A 20,729-nucleotide genomic window follows, 5' to 3' on the forward strand; every position below is an offset into this window, starting at 1 on the left:
TTTAGTAGAGACAGGGTTTCACCCTGTTGGCCAGGATGGTCTCGATCTCCTGACCTTGTGATCCACCCACCTGGGCCTCCCAAAGTGCTGGGATTACAGGCTTGAGCCACCGCGCCCGGCCCATGTTAGGGATTTCTACATGAAACACAATAAAAGACCAATTGCCAAATATATCCACCCCTCCATGCCCAACCTAATGAAATCTCACTTGTCTGCAAGACTCATCTTGAACACCACCTCCTCCACGAAGTCTTTCCTGGTCTCCCCTAAAAGCAGATATATTTTCTTGCTGTCTTGATCATCTTAAAAGCTTTGACTTTTACCCCTCTGACAATACTGACTTTGTTCTGCCTGCTTTGCTACTGTCTCTTTGCCTTATCCCCTATTAGAACTTAAGACTCTTGAATCTCAGGACGGACCTTATCTTTACATTTCCTACAGGCTGAGCACCGGGTGTTGAACCTAGGAGCTCAATAAAAATGTGTTGAGTTGCAGTGAATCGTGACCCACCCTGGCTACCAGGCCCTCAGCCAGCTTTAGAGTACAGGACACAATAGGTCCTTGTATTCACTGCTGTGCGCACCCACAAACATACACTAAGCACCTGGAAACAAGGGGACACTTAGTTACTTGGCAAATACTTGCCCTCCCAGGGTGTCTTCCCTTTTGAAAAGGCTCCTTGGACAGCTGGCCTGCTGCTGGTTAGATGGGGCACTCCCTGGAATGGCCCATCACTGCAGCAAACGGCCAAATTCACCGTGCTAGGAACCAAGAGAAGAGAAGGGTCCAAGTATGAGAGTCTCAATGCCAAGAATGTGCTCCAGACTTATAAATGAGAGGGAAGCAGGGAGCATTGCGATGAGGGAAATTATGTTGAATTTGCACTAAAGTCTCCTCTCTCTCTCTTCCTCTTTTCCATCTGGTCCCTTCCTTCTCCCTCCCTGCTCCCAATCTCCCATTGTCACTTGGTCCTGCAGAGCTTGGAATTCAAGCCTAATCCTTAGGGAGGGGCCTCCGCTCCAGGGAGGTTAGGGCCATCACCCACTTCCTCTGTGGGATGCGCTCACAAGATGCTGTGGCAGCAATGTTGGCTGCTCTTTATTAAATACAAATTGTACTGACCGGTTTCCAGGAACTTCAGTGGAAAGTTGATTCCCCCAAACCCTCAAGACATTTCCCAGATCCTGAAAGGATTATTATTATCTTTGTTATTATTTACAAAGTCCACATCATTTTTGTAACATTTTCTTTAAAAAGCAAGATAGAGCATGCATAAGCATGCATCTTCCAGAATGCATCCTTAAATTCTGCTTCCTTCACAAGAACGAAATAACCTGTTGGATTCTGGTTGGGCAGCAAGACAGAGGGAACAGGCTTGTTCTTGAAGTCCAAAACTGACAAAGTTTCTAGATTTAGCAAGTAAAAACACAGGACACCCATTTGAATTTGAATTTCAGATAAATAACGCATAATCTTCTAGGATAGGTATATCCCATATATTGCATGGGACGTACTTATCCCAGATGATTATGCATTGTTTATCTGAAATTCAAATTTAACTGGTCATCTTTTATTTTGTCAGGCAAACCCAAGCCCAGGGAAAGTCAGGTCAGTAAAGAGATTTCCACCAACAAAAGCTCCTTTTAAAGCCCTAGCTGAATGGCTTTGGACGACATTTCAACTCAGGCCCTGCATTTCCCCTGGAGTGTGAGCTCAATGTCATAGAAAAACAATTGGGAGAATGAACATTCAGTGAACATTCTGCCCCTTCCTTGCCCTCAGCAGCCTGTGGCAAACTGCTCCCCCTCAACCAGCTGGGGAGGAAAAAAGCTTTCTCTTTTAAGATGGCTTCCCCCTCCCCTTTTGCAGATTGGATTGTTTCTTGGATTTGCTGGAGAGCTGCTTTTGCTAATTGCTTGCAGACTGCAGTCCAATCCGGCCTGCCAACTGTGGAGGCGGTGTGGTGGGGCTGAGTGATAAAGAGTAAGGGGTTTGGAGGCAGGCAGACCTGATTTGGAACTCCAGTTCTGCCACTTCCTCCTGTGAAACATCAGGCAGGTTACCTAACCTCTCCGGGCCTCCATTTCTGCATCAGTAAAATGAGGATGCTCACGGGTGAGTTGAGAGTAACACAGGATTGGAACATGTACATACTTGTCACAGTGCCTGACCCATAGTGGGTACTCCTTTAATAGTAACCATTATTATTACTAGTGTCTTTGGTACGTCACACATCACAAGTGCCACCTGGAATTGAGTCTACTTGAGCCTGAAACTTGGAAATGCAGGCACAGAGATTCTAGAAGGCTGTTAAGCACTTGTAGACAGGAAAGGATGGCTTGGTTGAAAGATGGCTCCACTGCTGTCACTAGGGGCCCTGCCCCATTCAGTCTTGCAGCAGGCTGGCAGAATGGCCACCTTAAAGCCAATGATCGGATGACAAAATGAACTTAAACTAGGTCACAACAAAAATGTGTTAGGAGTCAGAAGTCTACTTTAAGAAGTAGAAGTAAGAAGCTGGGCACGGTGCCATGCCTGCAGTCCTAGCTACTTGGGAGGCTAAAGTGGGAGGATCCCTTGAGCCCAACAGTTGGAGTTCAGCCTGGGAAGCATAGCGATAGCCTGTCTCTAAAAAAAGAAAAAGAAGTAGAAAAGGGAGAAGGAGAGAGAGATGGAGAGAGAAAAAGAGAACTCCTTGGCTTTATTGTTGAAAATCACCTCTTTGTCTATGTGGGTGTGGGTGTAGTGGCCATGTGTCTGGATCTCGTCACCATTCTTCTGGTCATTGTTCTGGTCCCCTTCCCTCAGACCTCCTTTGGAGGGTGGTTCAGATTCAGTTGTGGCCCATGTGACACAGGCCTAAGCCACCAGCTCGTCAGATACCCTGCCCCAGCCAAGAGGTGAGTGTAGCACTGGGCACCCGACTCAAGAGGAGCTAAACAAAAGCAAGGAAATCTAGTCCCAGGCCTTGCCTGGATGATTAAAAGAAGGATGAATTTTCCCCTCCTAAACTGTGAAAGTGCAAGCAAGTGAAGGTCTTAGAACCACCACAGACATCTCACAACCACAAACATGGAGTCTTTTGAAGAACTGGAATAGAAGGAACTCAGCCATCTGAGACAGACACACACACACACACACAGAGAGAGAGAGAGAGAGAGAGAGAGAGAGATCCTGTGACATCTTTTGAGTTTCTGTACCCATCCCTGAACTATTCATTGGCAGGCCCAAATACATCCAATTTTTTTTTTTGTTTAATTCTGTTTGAGACAGGCTTTCTGTTACTTGTGGATACAGATACAGCATGTCTCCCTGGCCCCTAGTTCATTTCTGTCTGCCTAGTGCTTGATCTTGGAATCTGTCGTTTTTTGTAGCTACTAGTACTCTTTGGGCTCCTCTTAGCTTGCTATTTGCCAGCAGTCAGGGGTTTCAGCCTTAAGCCCCTACCAGCCCTGACACTTCCACTTCTGTCCCCAAAGGTCACCTTAGGATGACAGGAAGGGAGAAATGGCTGTTGGCTGGTTGCTGTACAAGAAAGTGCCTGGCATTGTGCTAAGAAATTTATTCCACTAAATCCTCCAGCAACCCATTTTACAGATGAGGTGACTGAGGTCCAGAAAGTGTATACATTTCCAAGCACTGCCATAACCAAATACCACACACACACTGGTGGCATAAACAACAGAAATGTATTTTCTCACTGTTCTGGACACTAGAATTCCAAGATGAAGATGTCAGCAGGGTGTTTCTTCTGAGGCCTCTCTCCTGGGCTTGCAGACGGCCACCTTCTCAGTGAGTCCTCACGTGGGTTTTTCCTCTGTGCGTGCACATCTGTATCCTAATCTCTTTTTATAAGGAGACCAGTTATATTGAATTAGAGGCTTAACTTAATGACCTCATTTAACCTTAATTGCCTCTTTAAAGCCTTATCTCCAAATACAGTCACATTCTGAGGTACTGAGGGCCAGGACTTTAACATATGAATTTGGAGAGGATGAAGCTCAGCCCTATAAAGAAAATGCTATATGATTAAAAATGAGAGAGAAATTGCAGTAAGTGAGGGTGGGTTGAGAGGTTAGAGGAGGGAATGAAGGGAAGGGATATGGAATCAGGAAAGGATTCAGGAAGGAGATGTTTCCACATAAGAATCAAACTGCCTGGATATAAATCCTGGCCTGACTACCTACTGGCTATATCATCATAGACAACATGTTTAGCCTTGATTTCCTCATATTTAACTAACAATTGTACGAATTATTAATTGATACTAATAATTGTATGGATCTCACAGACTTCTTGTGAGAAATCAACGGGATAATCCCATGAGTATTAGAACAGCACTGACACATAACATCTCAACAAATGTTAGCTATTATTATCTAAGATGTCTCAAAGAATAGGTTGGGCTATATAAGTAAAGAAAGAGATCTGTGGCTAAGACAGATAAATAAAGAGATGCTGAGACTGACCTTATTTGTGTGAGTAATGAATTTGGACTTACTTTTATAGGCAGTAGAGTTGAGCAGGAGCTGTAACATTATTACCAGTAGACGTACGCTGTGGAAAGATTGTGCTCACCAAGATGTGTGAGATGCATTGGAGGGGGAAGAAGGCACGACAGAAAGACAGGTCTCAGCAGGAGGCCGTTAGGGAAGAATGGCTGAGAAGTAATGTCAGCATGAAGCAGAGGGGGCGACTCAGGTGGATGAGGGCAACGAGAGAGAGAGAGACGAAACCATGGAGATCAAACAGACAAGCTTGGCCACCAGTTGGATGTCATGGGTCAGGAGAAAGAAAAAGACAAAGTTTCAGAACTAAAAAAAAAATTGGTTGTTACCTGCAGCAGATCTGTTACTTTGTTTTTTGTTTTTGTTTGTTTGCTTGTTTTTGTCTATCCCACATTCCCTACCAACCCTCCCTTCCTCATTTCTAACAGAAATCCAGTTTTGTTCAAATATTCACCCTCTTCTAAGTGGCCACTGCTTCAGAGAAGATTGACTCATCTTCAACCCGAGGAATGAGTCTTGATTTGTCCAAGTCACCCAGACAACTCTATTTGTCCAAGCCATGCAGCTGGCTCCACTTGTCCACATCATCCAGGTGGCTCCATTTGTCCATGCTTTCCAGGGATTGTATTAGGCATAAGCAGCTGCAGAAATTCTTAGCAAAAGAAGCAAAGGAATGGAAACCACCTGGATGTCCATCCACCAAGCAGAAATGGATAAGCAGAATGTGGCATATCCACACAATGGAATATTATTCAGCAACAAAAAAGAATAAGGTACTGATTCACAGTACAACAATGATAAGCTCAAAAGAGTATGCTAAGTGAAAGAAGCTAGACACAAAAGGCCACATATTATATGAGTCTGTTTAAACAAACTGTTCAGAATAGATAAATCCATACAGACAGAAAGTAGATTAATGGTTGCCAGAGACTGGGGAGAGAGGGGAGCAAGGAGTGATTGTTAATGGACAAAGGGTTTCTTTTGGGGCAATGAAAATGTTCTAAAATTTATTGTGGTTATGGCCCCACAATTCTGTGGATGTACTAAAAGGCCATTGAATTATAGACTTTAAATAGGTGACTTACATAATATGTAAACTGTATCTCAATGAAGCTGTTAGTAATTTTTTTTTTTTAAGGAGCAAAGGGAAGACTGCTAAGGAGACTTCCCAGAAAGCTTCTGTCACTCTTAAACAGAAAAAAGAAAGTTGGCTACTTTTCCTCTGGAGGCTGAATATAGCCTCTAAATATGACCACTAGAGCTATTAGAGGGGTCTAACTACTGTGAGAGGAGCCAGAACTGATACACACATCGAGGCAGAGCTGAGAGAAGCACCTCAACTTCTCACTAGTTGAGATAATACATTTCTTTATTTTAGGCACTTGAATTGGGGTATTCTGTCACATATCCCAGGTATTCTAACAGATACAGTTCTATTAATAGAAATTGTTAGGTTGGAAGAAGGTCTGTATTTTCAGACCTTATGAATTTATGAATTTATGTCCATTTAAAAGTGGAAGTGTAATGTAAGTGAAATTTAGAGGTGTAATTCTAGATCTGAAGAAGGGGATGGATGGGTGGATTGATTAATCGATTGACTGAGGAGTTACATGCTCAGAGCTGAAGGCTGAAGCCCAAGGGCGAGGACATAGAGGATGCAAAGAAAAGTCTGAGCTACATGGATTCCCTACACTGAGTAGGAGGAAGAGGAAGAGAAATCAGTGAAAGAAACTGAAAGAAGGTCCGTATAAAAGGATGAGGGAAAGCTTGAAATGCTACATGTGCTGTTATACAAACCAAAAAGTGAATTCGGGAAGAAAGGAGATAAAGCTTGGATCAAATTCCGCCAAGAAACCCAGGCAGAAGTAGCAAAGATAATGTGGTTAGATAGACGAGGTGATCATTGTAAGAAAAAGATAAGGCAAAAACAAAGGTAGTTTCTTGGAGTGATGGTGGCAAAAACCAGATTTGAGAAGATGTGGGTTGGAAGACAGTGGTGGACACTGAGGAAGTAGTGGCGCTTCCTTATGGAAGTTGTAGTTGTGGAAAGCATTACTGTATTCACCAATATCTGGTTCTACTCCCGTTCCAGGCACATGGAAAATGGTACTTCCCAGTGTCCTTGCACTGTGGAAGAGTATGTGGCAGTTCTTCAAAGAAATGTGAAGTGGGTTCTTTCTGGACAGAGGCAGGGAAAAGCCTGTGCCAGATTCATCTGACTCAATCGCTCTCTCCCTGCCGCAGTGGTCATGGGGGAGGCCCTGTGCAGAAACAACAAAACCGAAAGATGAAAAACCCATGATTGCTGAATCACTGAATACAGCATAAGTCCTCTTGAGAAGAGCCACCCAAACTTCTGTGGCCATTGCATGTACGAGAAATAAACTTATTTAAGCCACTAGGAAAGCAGCAAAAGAGAACAGCAAAGTTGAGGAAAAGAGTTTTGTTTTTGTTTTTAATTTTTAACATATTTATGGTAAGTAAGACCAAACCATGTTTGCTAGGAGAATGGAAAGAGAGGAATAACCTGAAGATGAGAAAGCAACAGTCTAGAGAAATCAGAAAGTATGGCAACACACAAGCCACGAGGTGAGTCTCCGCCCTTCTTCTTCCAAGACAGAAGTAAAAAGCCAGGCCCAGGATGAATACCCGGCAGTTTTAGTTGGAGAGGGAAGTTGAGGAAGCCCACCCTCATTAGTCCACGTACTAGACTTCTGAGACAAGCAAGCAGAGGCTGGAATTTGGAATCTTAGGAGCAGAGCAATTTCAAGGGATGACGAGCGTCTACGACAGAAATAACCATGCATGCAATGATCGCCTCTGCATATCAGCCTCCTGGCAGCTGTCCATGTAGGATGACTGGCAAGGAATGATATAAACTGCATTTCATTCTCTTGGTTCAAATTCTATAGGCAACAGAATTATCATTATTTGCAAAGTAAAGTCATACCCAAAAAGGGTTAAAACTCTTCTTTTCCCAAGTTCTAGCCTGCCACCCCCACTATTTCCCCAGTCCTTTAACTAAATTAGCTATTCCATTGACAGGCCAGCACTGGTCCCTCACAGAACAACACATGCTGTGCTCTCTCTGTGAGTGCACTCGTGGTGAACTTTGAGCCACACATCTGCTGCAGAGAAGAAACTCTTATTCCCAAATGGCTGACATTAGCTGAGGATGCTGGGTTCATCGCTACCACAGCATATTGTTATTAGATAAGCTGCTGGAGAATCAGAGGAGTAAATTTAGTTATTATGTCTTTATCTCATTATAGTGCATTCCCAACTATTGTTCATTTCATCAGCTTGATATTGTTCTATGTTTCTACAAAGTGAATGGTTGGATTAAAACCAGTATCTACTCTCCTGTACCCCTAAGCCATTGCTGTATCTAGGCTAAGGATGTATTTTCACAATGTTATTTCTCCAAGACTCTTTCTTTGATTTAAAGCATGAATCAGCAAACATGTTCTATAAAGGGCCAGATAGTAAATATTTTAGGCTTTTTTGGGCCATATGACCTCTCTTGCGACTACTCAACTCTGCTGTTGTAGTCCAAAAACCATAGATAATAACTAAACGAATGAGCATGATTGTGTTCTATTAAAACTTTATTTACAAAACCAGGCAGTGGGTTGGATTTCGCCCATGGGCTATTCTTTGTCAACCCTGGTTTAAAGTATGGATTAGCAAGAAAGCTTCAAGTGAACAGACAGATTTTTAAAGTATCTTTTCACATGTTCATCTCTTAGAAGGAAAAAAAAACATTTTGCTGGACTTTTTTTTTACCTTCTGTAGACAACAGTATGGTATTTTTCCCCTTTTAATATTTTGCATCTTAAGTTTTTAGATTCCTCCTCCACTGCCAAAAAAAAAAAAAAAAAAGTGAAGGGAGAAGAATTTTAATTCAGAGAAGAGAGGGTTAAATGGTTAAAAAATTAAAGGGTGAAAGTATCACTTATCTGCAAACACAGCCTCTTCTTTAGAAACTGATTTACCCAGACACTGAATTGATTATAAGATATGTAGAGTAAAAACAAATTTGCTGACCTTCATTTCAGAGAGCAAAGGTTAAATTCATACCCTGTAGGATGGTGCTGCTAAATTGCTCCCAAGCTGCCTAGTGACATATTTTCAAAAAATATCTCTCTCCAACTTTATCAAGTGTTCTTTGTGTTCTGGAAACATGATTTTGAGTCCCAGCTGGAGCTGGGACCTCATAAGTCTTAGATAGCTGAAATTCTTCTCCAGCTATATCCAGAGGCATATGGCTAGTTGGGATAGACGTTAATTGCAGGGATTAATATCTCTGAGTCTAGTTGTTTATTGAAGACTGAAATTAACATTTTTAAGCTAGATAACCAAGGGTTGCACAAACTGTGCATAGATAAAGGGCTAAAAATGTCTATTTTGATGTCCTTGACATTGGGCTGAATAAATATGTCTTGGATTGTAATATCTGGCAATGACTGTGTGTTCTCAGTTTCTTTGTCTTTAAGCAATGCCTCAGAGGAGAACTTCAACAGTTCAAAAGTTGGGAAAACTGTACACACAAAAAATTGATCCAACATAATAACATTTTTAAAATATTAAGCAAATTTTCTGTCTCTTTCATTGTAAGCTAATACAAAACACTCCAGTAGTAATAATTCACAAAATTCATTTCACAGCCAAGTTTTCCTAGTTCTTAGTGAGATGAAAAAAAATAGGATACTGATGTAAATATTTTATATAGCTAAGTGCATTTCATTTAAAGAGCCATCCTTTAGTCTAAATTATGCCTCTCTATTTGTATGTTAAGTAACTAAATTTTATTACTTTTAATTAAATAACTAGTTACTTAGTAAAATAATACATTAGCAACCCTATATTGGTCTCTACTTGTTTTATTTTATTATTATTATTTTGTATAGAGTCAGGATCTTTCTCTGTTGCCCAGGTTGGAGTGCAGTGGTATGACCATAGCTCACTGCACTCTTGAACTCCTGGGTCCAAACAATCCCTCTGCCTCAGCCTCCCCAGTAGCTGGGAGTACAGATGCCTGCCACTGCATCTGACTAATTTTTAAATTTTCTGTAGATATGAGGTCTCGCTATGTTGCCCAGGCCGGTCTCAAACTCCTGGACTCAAGCAAGCCTCCCGTCTTGGCCTCCCAAATGCTAGGATTATAGGTGTAAGCTACCGCACCCAGCTCCCAGTTGTTTTAAACCACAATTATACTATTTAATGAGAAGGGAATTGAGAAAAGGAAAGGGTGTTATTGAAACTTTAATTTCTTCCGTTTGCTAGCTCAACAGGGAGTAACAAATCTGGATTTTTTTTCTTACAAAGTTCAAAAGGTATGTCATTGCTTACCCCTTAGACTCTAAAGCGTAAAACACTAAGCTGAATAATTTTTTGTCTTTTGGCAGCTGTATGTGTACACTCGTGAAGAGGTCTCATCACTGAGATACTAGGACGCATACATCAGTACACCTTATTTAGTGGGTGTAGAAACTGAAAATTGTTTTTTCCAACTGTGAGAGAAATGAAAATTAAATCCAAATATCCTCACAGATAGCATTTCACTGATACACCACACACTTCCTATTGCAGCCTAAAGCAAATCAATAGCAATTTCATCATTGGAATTTCCAGTAAGATACCGATCAGGTTGTCCTTACCAAGACTTGGCTTCTTAATCTATAAATGGTGAGAATAAAATGTCCAATCTCATAGGAGTGATTGGGGATTAAATGAGACAATGCATATAATACACTACTTACTGGCATAAAATAAGTACTCAGTAAATGTTTTGTGTTATCATTTGAATTACATGCATATATATATATATGACCTTGACATAAACAGAAAAGATTGCATGTAACCTGAGGGAATAAAGAGATCCCTATTAACCCCAATCAAGAATGCTTGCCTGACAGCGGGAATGAGCTACAAACCTATTATTTCAGCTAGAGAAAGTTATATAATACCAATTGCAGCTCCTTTGGATATAAGGAAAAAAAACCTACTCAAAGTAGCCCAAGAAAGAAGGAGGGTTATTTCATCAACAATTTATCCAACAGAGTGCCCACTCTCTGCCAAAACATGGCAGCATCTTGTGGCAAAGAAGTCCCATCAGGTATCATGGTGGGATTTGGAAACCATTCCTTCTAGTTTTCAAAACCTTCATGGTCTTTCTCAAATCTTCTCATGCCTTCATTACCCTTTGCTATGATCTGAATGTGTCTTCCAAATTCCACGTTGAAACTTAATGACCAATGTGATAGTATTAAGAAGTGAGGCTTTAGGAGTTGGTTAAGATGAAAAGGAAGCTGTCTTTCCCTTCTGCCATGTGAGAACTCTACAAGAAAACACTATCTATGAAGCGGAGAGCCCTCACCAGACACCGAATCTACTGCCACCTTGATCTTGGACTTCCCAGCCTCTAAAATTGTGAGCAGTACGTGTCTATTATTTATAAATTACCCGGTTTAAGGTATTTTGTTACAGCAGCCTGAACAGACTGACTCCCTTTGTGCATCTACTCCATTTTTCTCTATTTCTCTCCTTACCTTTTTTTTTTTTTTCTCTGAGTGCTCATTTGGGGCATGGTCCAATATTGCTAATTTAGCCTCAATCTCCAATTTCTCCTCACTCAAGGATTTATACCAACTGGAATCTTCTTCTCTGTGATTTAAAACTCTTAAAAGAAGGGATCTGATTGGCTTTACCAGTCTATGGCTCTCCTTGGGGCCAGATGATGTTAATCAGCTGAAGCCATAGCATAAGGAGAGTTGGGGCTTTCGAGTGTGCAAACACGATAACCTAGGTTCACACATTTCAGGTCATGGCAGAGGTGCAACTGTGATAAGTGGGCCTACTGTACGCCCTAGTCTCCAAGAGAATGGGGGGGGCAGTGAAGTGATAATGGTCCCTCACAAATCTATCTCTATAGTGAAGAAGAAAACTAAAAGTCATATCTCCATAGAAAGTACACTTTCCTGTATTTTATTTAAAGGGCAACATGTGAACTCCTGGTTTCACATTATGCCCAAGTCTTTTGAGAAACACATCCAACAGTGGTTTGTGCCTATTTCATACTTGTTTTATTTTATTTGGCAGCAACATGAAGATCGTGTTTCAAATAAAACCCAGTACTGTCCTTTATACGTTTCATTAAGCATTATATGCTGTTCCTGTCCTCTTTTTCACAGTCATGCCCAGGCATACTTCTCAGACTCCTTTTGTGGGAATATTTTTGCTCATTTTTACATTATGGTTTCTCATAGCCAAAAAATAAATCTGACATTTTACATAGGGTTGGAGGATTTGGGGAAAATAAAAGTCCCTTATCAACTCATTGTTTATATCAGTGAACTAATAAAATTGCTTTTACTTGATAGTGTTTAGAAAAAACTGCCAGGAAACCTAAAAGTGAAATATGTTCCTGAAGAGAACAGGAGAGAAGGAGGATGGGGGAGACTGTGAGACTGAAAGTCTCAGCCCAGGCTCTGCCCTCACAAGCCATGTAGCCTTAGGCAAATTACGTAACCTTTCTGGGCCTCAGCTTTGCCTCATTAATCATATAGGGGTGATACTGCCTTGAGCTTGAGCTTGAGCTCACAGGTTTGTTTGAGGACACAATGAAATAAAAATGTGCTCTCACAAGAGTATTTTCATGATTTGAGAATATGCTTCCAAAAGTGGAAGATGCTAGTTAAAAGAATAAAAATCCCTCCTAAGGCCAGGAAGCTGACTATAGCTGCCTCCTTTGCCATGTGACTCCCTCGAATTGATTTCTGGTTGCCTCAGCAGCAGATGAATCCAAACCCTCTGTACTAACTCTGCCCTGTTCAGTTCCCCACAGTCTTGTGGACAGATCCTGTCATATTTGTTTCCCTGCTGTTTCTTAGATCAGTCCCCCCAAAGGTAGATACTCACCTCTCATGGTGATTTGAAAACTAAATCAGTCAACACATGCTAGTAACTCTTGTTCATCAGGCGTTGTGCTGGGCTGTGATTTTATAATAATAAAAAAAGCAATATTCCAGGAGGTCTTTTAAGCATTTACATCAATGTTATCATCTGAGGTGCATGACAAACCCCTAAAGTATATTGTTTTTCCCCAGTTTTATAAATCAAAAATTGAGGCAGAGAAAGTAACTTGTCAGGGGGTAAACAGCCTATTAGTTGTGGGACCAGGCTGTGAATTCAAATGATAACTAGAGCCTCCTCCCAGACTCCAAGGAGTTTATAATCTACCAGGAGGTTTGTATATCACATCCTACTAGCCATAACACAGAATGACATGTCCCAGCCTAGTGCTGTGGGATGAGGGAACTCAGATGTGGGTTGGATCATTTCTGCCTGTTTCTATTAGGACAGCTTCAAAGGTGGGTTGAATCTTAGGACGAGCCAAGCTGACCAGACCTCCCTTGTCACAATCCACTTGGATCTACCCACCAGAATTTTAGATATAATTCCTTCCATAGTTTTCAGTAGCCACATAAGCCTATGTGTCAGTGAATTGGAGGCAAACAAAAATAATAATAAAAAAACCCAACCCCTCAGCTGAGTGGTAAAATACTTAATGGTTAATGATAGTACAAACTATCTACCACCCAACTTTCCATCCAGGATGCATTCACCTCAGGCAGCTCATAAAAGCTGAGACCCTGGAGATCAACTAGTTCAATTATAGCAAATAGATTTCATTTCATGTGTCTACTCCAATCTACTGAGAGTGGATTTGCTGCTGGAACACTGGGCTTAGAGGCATGCTGAGGCCATCAGAGATCAAAGGAAAAAAAAAATGTGCCACAATTGATTAGTGATGTCTGACATGGGCTCAGAAGTGGAGAATGATGACACATGTGCAATACATACACCAGACACAATCTGATCCAACTTGCTTATTTTACAGAAGAGGAAACAGCACTCCAAAATGGAAGACTGTGTGCCCAAAATCGCTTTGTAGGTTAGTGGCAGAGTTACTTGATTCCCTGTTAAGTGATAATTGATGTTCACAGGATCAGCGGCAAAACCAGCAAGAAAATTACATTATGCTTAGTACAGTATTTGTGTTAAGTGTATTTTATTCTGATTCCTTGAAAGCTGCTGATCCATGTAATGTTAACTCCATTCATTGGAATATTTGATTATTCAGAACATTCCCTGACTCGGCTGCATAATGGGAAATAACCATCCCCCAGGCAAGTAGCAATTTATTCTAGAAAAAAGAAAAGAAAAAAGACGATAGTTCAAGGTCTACATTCGTTTTCAAAAGGGCCAGTGACAAACATTTATATAAGTGGTACTGCTGACCAGTTTGACCTAAGCTTGTCAGTAAAACCTGACAAAATGAAAGGCATTTGAAGGAATGATGGCTCCCTAAACAGCAAGCTTGGCTAGGCTAAACCTTGGAGGCCAGATTTCTTCATCTCTAAACATTCTTGAAGTATGAGCTCATCAAGATGTGAGCCCCGAGGGACAAGTGGGACTGCAAACGTAGAGAGGAAGAAAGGAGGGCATGCCAAGTAGGGGGGTGCATATACAAAGCTTCCTGGTCTGAAGGAGTGCAGCCCTTTGATGGGAACAGGTGGAGTCTTGGGAGCAATTGAGAAGCAAATGCACCAGAGTGGAAAGAGCCTGGATTTGGCACTTAGACGGACCGCAAACTCAATCCGAACTCTGTCACTTGCTAGCTGCAGAATCCCAACACAGGTTTCCTTGCAACCTCTCTGGGTCTCAGTTTCCTCATCACAAACAAAAGACAACACCACCTATCTTTCAGGATGCTGTCAAAATTGAATGAGATAATTATGTCAAACACCCATACATGATGCCTGGCATGTAGTAGGTGCTCGACACATGGTCAGGTTGGGTCATGAATAAACATGCTGGCTTAGTATATTTTGTGGTAAAAACAATACTAGGGCAGGGGCGAGAAGCCCTGAGTTCTGGTCCCAGCTCTGTTACAAATGCACTGGAGTCCTTGGACCCTCTGCCTTGCACACAGCCAGCATTAAATAAATATTTACAGAATGAATAAATAAACGAATAAGAAAATCCAAGGAAGATTTTACGTAAACTTGTTAGGCTCCAGTTTTCTCATCTATCAAAGAAGACTGGCTTCTCAGATCTCATTTAATAATAAAATTATTTTGATATGTGTATGTCATGCAGCTGAAAGCATCCACTATAATTTGAGCACTGTCTTGGGCATGAGATCAAAGTGCCAGGGAAGTTCACAGAATGCAGCCCTGACCCCAGCAGTCCCTTGGCTTAATGGCACCTGAAGTCTTGACCCTGCCCACCCCAAAATCCTAAAATTCTTTGCTCCTTCTTAGAGCTGACTCCAAGCAAAGGAAAGCAGATTTCAAAGCAAAGGATATAGCCATGGGTGGAATTGAGGGCTGGGGATGTGTTTCTGCCACAACTCATTCATATGAACTACTGGCACCAGCATTGTCCTCTTTGTGGATTTTCAGCCTCCTCAACTGTGAATCAGGAACTGCTAATTAGAGGGTTTATGCTTCTCAGTCACCAAGAAAGTCAGAATGCCCTGTCCACCCTTGGCCCTTCGCTGCAGATGGATACCAGCTTGTTCAGTGAGAAGTGAGTAGCCGGGAAGGTGGGCTGAGCCATCAGGGCACCAGCTCAGCTCAGGGACCGTCACACTTTTCCTGGTTTCCCATTCCCCAGAGGAGATTCCCCTGAAGGGTGGGCTCAGATCCCAGAAGGGGGCAAAGGAGCTCAGGAAGAGGGGGACAGTAACATTCATAAGAGGAGAGTTCAAAAGGAAATAGCACAAGCTGGAAGTAATTGATGTGTCTTTAATGCTTTAAATATGCCTGCTTTTGTTTATTTTTTTAAATCTCAACAAGTCACAGACACTGAATGGTAAATTAGATTTCTATTCCTCCCTTTTGGTACTCCCCCTTAAGAGGAGCTTTTATATGGCTTTTAAAGATAAAACTTCAGAAGGCCCTAGGTCTGTGCCCAGGAGTCAGGGAAAGCAACCGTATGACTGAGGGAGGGAAGTAGCAAAGACTGGCTGATGTGCCCTTCCTGAAAATGAGGTAGAAACCAGGAAGTACAATTAGGTAGAAACCAACAGTTAAGTTTGCTGGGAGTTGATGAAAGCAAGAAGTCACAGGACCAGAGAAGTCAGGGGAGCTGTTTGTAATTCACATGAGTGCTAACAGGAAATCGCCGTAGGTTTCTAAGCAGAGTAGGAACATTAGGAAAATTCTGTTGATGAAAGATATTTCTAGTACCTCTTTTTGCTGCAGATGAGAATAAATGGTAGGAAGGGCATGTCGACCTACTAAATAGATCATATTTAGACTTGGAAATAGCAATGATGAAGCTAGGCTGTGATTTTTCTAACCTGTGATTTACTCAAATAACAAAGATGTTTTTGTTTTTAGTGCCATGCAATATCATTTAGTTATGTAACCATTTACTCAACAAATAATTATTAAATACTTCCTATGTGGTCATCCCTCTTGGAGATACAAAAGGGGAAGAAATTCATGGTCTCATCAGCATAAGTGTATACAAATATGCTAAAAAAAATATAAAATAGGACACAATTAGTTACCCAAGAAGTAGTGCAAATACCAGATGATATAAATAATCTGTTGAAAAATTCCTTGAGAGCTGGGAATGTCTGGATAGGGCAGGTAAATGACAGATGGGGGCAGGTGGTTGAGGCAAAGAAGTATTCCAGGCTGTGGGAAAAGTTTGGCAAAGATTTGGGGGGAAGCATGAGGCGAGTGTTGAAGGCTCCTGGGGGTGGGGCCTGTCTGAGATGAAAGTATTCAAATGCTGTCTTGGAAACAAAGAGGAAGGCTTCCTGACTTTTGAGACAGAGCTCACCACTTTAAATGGTGATTTAAGATGAAGAATCCAGCCACCTTGTTTGGGGTGAGTTGGAGGCAGGGGAATTGAGGTAGGAGAGCTCAGCTGGGGCCTACACTGGCGATCCAGAGGTGAAGAGATAGGCCTGGGAGGCTGGGTCAGGCATAGCTTATCCTAACAGTGGGTGTCCACTGGCCCTTTCAAAGATTCCAGGGCCCAGCCAGCCGTCCAAGCTGTCCAAAGAACAAATTGGACACCAGTGCTCCAAAGCCCTGCTCGTGCCAGGAAATGAATATTTCTGGTGCCTAGGAGGAGCCTGGAGAATGGAACAAAACCCCAGGAAAGTGTGCTTCCCATCTGCAGCCCACGTCCCCGGCAGCCCGCCCACCATTGTGGAAAAGGGGGATTAATAAGATGCAGACCATCCAAGACCTAGCCTTATATTATTCATTTTTCTTGGAAATGTCTAAGGTTCTGTGATCCCTCTCTAGGCTCATATGCCATACTTGGCTTATATTTTGACAGGCACAGGGCTGCTGCTTGGGCCAGCATCTGCTTTAGCATGGAGGAGGCACTGCCTTTAGTCCATACTGAGGGCAGGCCACCATAGTGGGCGGGCACCCATTCCAGGTGGCATCAGTTAGCCCCAGGAGCTCAGCTTTCTGGGGCTAATCACAGAGCAGGAAACCAGAAAATCGGGAGTCTTTTATTTTTTTTCTTTTTGAGACAAGGTTTTGCTCTTGTTGCCCAGGCTGGAGTGCAACGGCATGATCTCTGCTCACTGCAACCTCCGCCTCCTGGGTTCAAGCGATTCTCTCACCTCAGCCTCCCGAGTAGCTGGGATTACAGGTGCCTGCCACCATGACCAGCTAATTTTTGTATTTTTAGTAGAGACGGGTTTTCACCATGTTGGCCAGGCTAGTCTCAAACTCCTGACCTCAGGTGATCCACCCGCTGGGTGCTGGGATTTACAGGCGTGAGCCACTGCACCTGGCCCTCTTTTTTTTTTTTTTTTTTTTTTTTTTCATTTGAAGGCAATAAGAGATTTTCTTGAGTACCAAACTGAATTAAATTTCTGAGTTTAGAGAAGCCATAAGAATTTTTATTTGCTCTATAGTGCTCTACTTCCAGACTTTGAGCATCTCTACAAGTTTCTCTTTCTAGCTGAGACCCTCTGTTTTATTTTTCTGAATAATGTGTAATTTATTCTATTACCTAGTAATGTGTATCCAGGATCGCCTGCTCTGAACCAAAGTTATCTTCGCTTTCTGTATCAGATCACACTCCTAGAGTGTGGATCACTTTCTACCATTGGGAAGACAAAATGTTTTAAGGAAGGTTGTGATCTTTATTTTTTTATTAAAAGTGGTGAAACAAAAACCACAAAGCTTTTATATATTTTAACCCAACTGATGAAAAGGTTATTTCTGCAAAATAAATGACTCCATACCCTTTCAGAAGACCTCTAATTAACTGGGTGATCTGTCCCTGACTGTCCTGTTTCGTTTGACGAAGTTTGCTGCTTCTTCCTTGTTTTCTAGTCACTAGTAACGGCAGGTGTTATCTCCTAGTGTCATATCTTGAGAGTGCCGCCCAGCAGGGTGTAGCACAATACTGGTCTTAGAAGTGTTCTAAAGTCTTGTTTAATAACCACCCCAAATGGATGTTTGAAAACCAATCTGTTTTTCCCCAGGCCTGATCCTGCTCTCTCCCATCCCACCCCTCACCCCCTAATTGAGCTGCACTCACTCATAATTACTGTAGCCTCCAGGCCTGCTGAACTAACTGCTAGAATGCCAAGAGCCTATCTTGGTTGCCCTAACCAGTGCCTGGGCAACAGCCCACACACCACACCTTTCTCTGCCTGTCCCCCACATCAGTGGGTGCCCAGGGACTGCAGCATCGTGGAGTTGGATTATTTCCAGATAAAGACATTGAGTTGTAGAGAAAGTGTGGTAAACACCTGGGTTTGTTGTTGTTGTTGTTTAGCAGGTTGGTTTATTCCTTTGATTCCTCTTTTTCCTGTCTTTCTTCTGGAAAATCATTTTTTCTCCACATTTCTAGCATTTATGGTTCTTGAGGGGTTGAGCCACTTCTGTGCTCCAGAGAAAAGCACACAACTCACACCAGGTCAGTTTGCTTCCCTGCTTTCAGCCATTAATTTAGGATGTGGGTGTGTGACCCAAGCCAATCCAGTAAGTGTCATTCTCAGGATTTTTGCTAGACCTATTGGAAAATAGATGCTATGTTTCTGCTAGGTTTGAAAGCTGATAGATTATAACCTAGATGCTTCTGGGAGGTCATTATATACTTAGAAGGAGCACCTTCTAGAGTACTAAGACAAGACACGAAATCAGAGATGAAAGACAGGAAAAATACAGATATTTTATGACATTTGAGCCCCTAGATCCAGCTGTGCCTGAAGCTAACTATCCCTGAACTTTTCAATTACATTAGCCAAAAAATTTCCCTCTACTGCTTAATGCAGTTCGAGCAAACGCTACTTTCCTGGAAGAGCTTCTCTAGCCTGATGCCTTGAGACTTGCAGCCTATTATTTATGCAGGGTTCCTATTCTTACTGATATGCTAAAACCCAGGAATGGATTGATTCATTTCTATTTTATCTACAAAGATACAATATAGAGATATATAGCTTTTAGGAACTCTACAATCATTTCCAACTCATTTTGACCAATATCCTTGATCTTTTCTTTCCCAAACATGACTAAGTAATGAACAAGTAGCAAAAATTACAGATGAGGCCGGGCACGGTGGCTTACACCTGTAATCCCAACACTTTGAGAGGCCGAGACGGGTAGATCACCTGAAGTAAGGAGTTAGAGACCAGCCTGGTGAACATGGCAAAACATCATCTCTACTAAAAATACAAAAATTAGCCTGGCATGGTGGCATGCACCTGTAATCCCAGCTACTCGGGAGGTTGAGGCAAGAGAATCGCCTGAATCAGGGAGGTGGAGGTTGCAGTGAGCCAGGATCACACCATTGCACTCCAGCCCGGGTAACAAGAGCAAAACTCCATCTCGGAAAAAAAAAAAAAAATTACAGATGGTTTCCCTATGTAAGGGCTAACAGATAATGAATGGTCTAAATATGAGGAGCAGCAACATGCAATCTGTCTGATGCACAAAACTGGTGCCTTGTTCTCAAAACAGTGATCATGGACACATTATTTACAATTTAAGTGAAGCCCCTCTCCAGAGTTGGTCCGTCAGAGCTAGGGAAAAGGACTTCCCAAGGCAAAGTTATTTTTCTTCCATAGACCTGAAGACTAAATCTGTCAGTTAGAAAGACCGAAACACAAACCAGGAACTTTGCAATTAGACAGATTTAGATTTAAATTCCAAGGTTTGTTATTTACTAGTTATATAAACTCTCAGCCTTGTTGAATTGTTCAGTCTATTTTCTAAGCCTTGGTTTCCTCACCCAGGAATGGAACCATCTCATAGGGGTCAATGAAATTTTAAATCTAAGTACTTTGGTCACTAGCATATGTAAGCACTCAATAATAGGTAGCCATTATTAGTATAACTACTAATAGTAATATTAATTGTACTATAATTAATATAACTAGTAATAGTAATTATAATAATAATAATAGAGATACTAGGAGTTTACTCACTCCTATTTAAAATTCATACGTGTGGTGTAACCAAAATTTTAGGCCTGCAAATAGGATTAAGAATAATTACCATAGATAGGCCTTGGTGTTCTCAACCCGGCATATAAGGATTAGGATAGCAAAGAGAAGAAAGAAGGATGTTTTGGTTGGTTTGACTGAGTTAAATACAAATACCTTGACTAAACCATATTCCTGAAATATAAGATTTTGTACACCAATTTTTGCTTACTTTCAAGTCAAGCAAAATGTCACATTTAAGACAATACTAACCACTCTTTCAACAGTTGAATTATATAAACTTTATAAAAATATAAAAGTTAATACATTCCATTCATTTGTTCAGCCTCTACAAATAGCAAGCAAAATGACATATTAATTTTTAAAGAGGAACATGTTTTAAATGCACTGTACAATATTTCGTTTTTAAAATAAGGCATAAAATGGAAAGAAAACTGAAAATGAAAATGGAGGTAAAAACTGAATAAAACAATGCCACAAAAATCATACAGAAAAACAAGATAATACCAATGGATGTAAAACTATCATAAATATGCATATGATTATGGTTCATTCAGTCCCTGTTAACTGAGTTTTGGGGGGTTTTTTTTGTTTGTTTTTTGTTTTTTGTTTTTTTTTTTTTTTGAGACGGAGTCTCGCTCTGTCACCCAGGCTGGAGTGCAGTGGCGTGATGTCTGTTAACTAAGTTTTAAATGAATTTACAGGGCCAGATTTTCCTT

Source organism: Nomascus leucogenys, chromosome 3 (assembly GCF_006542625.1).
Source record: "Nomascus leucogenys isolate Asia chromosome 3, Asia_NLE_v1, whole genome shotgun sequence".
NCBI lineage: Eukaryota > Metazoa > Chordata > Mammalia > Primates > Hylobatidae > Nomascus > Nomascus leucogenys.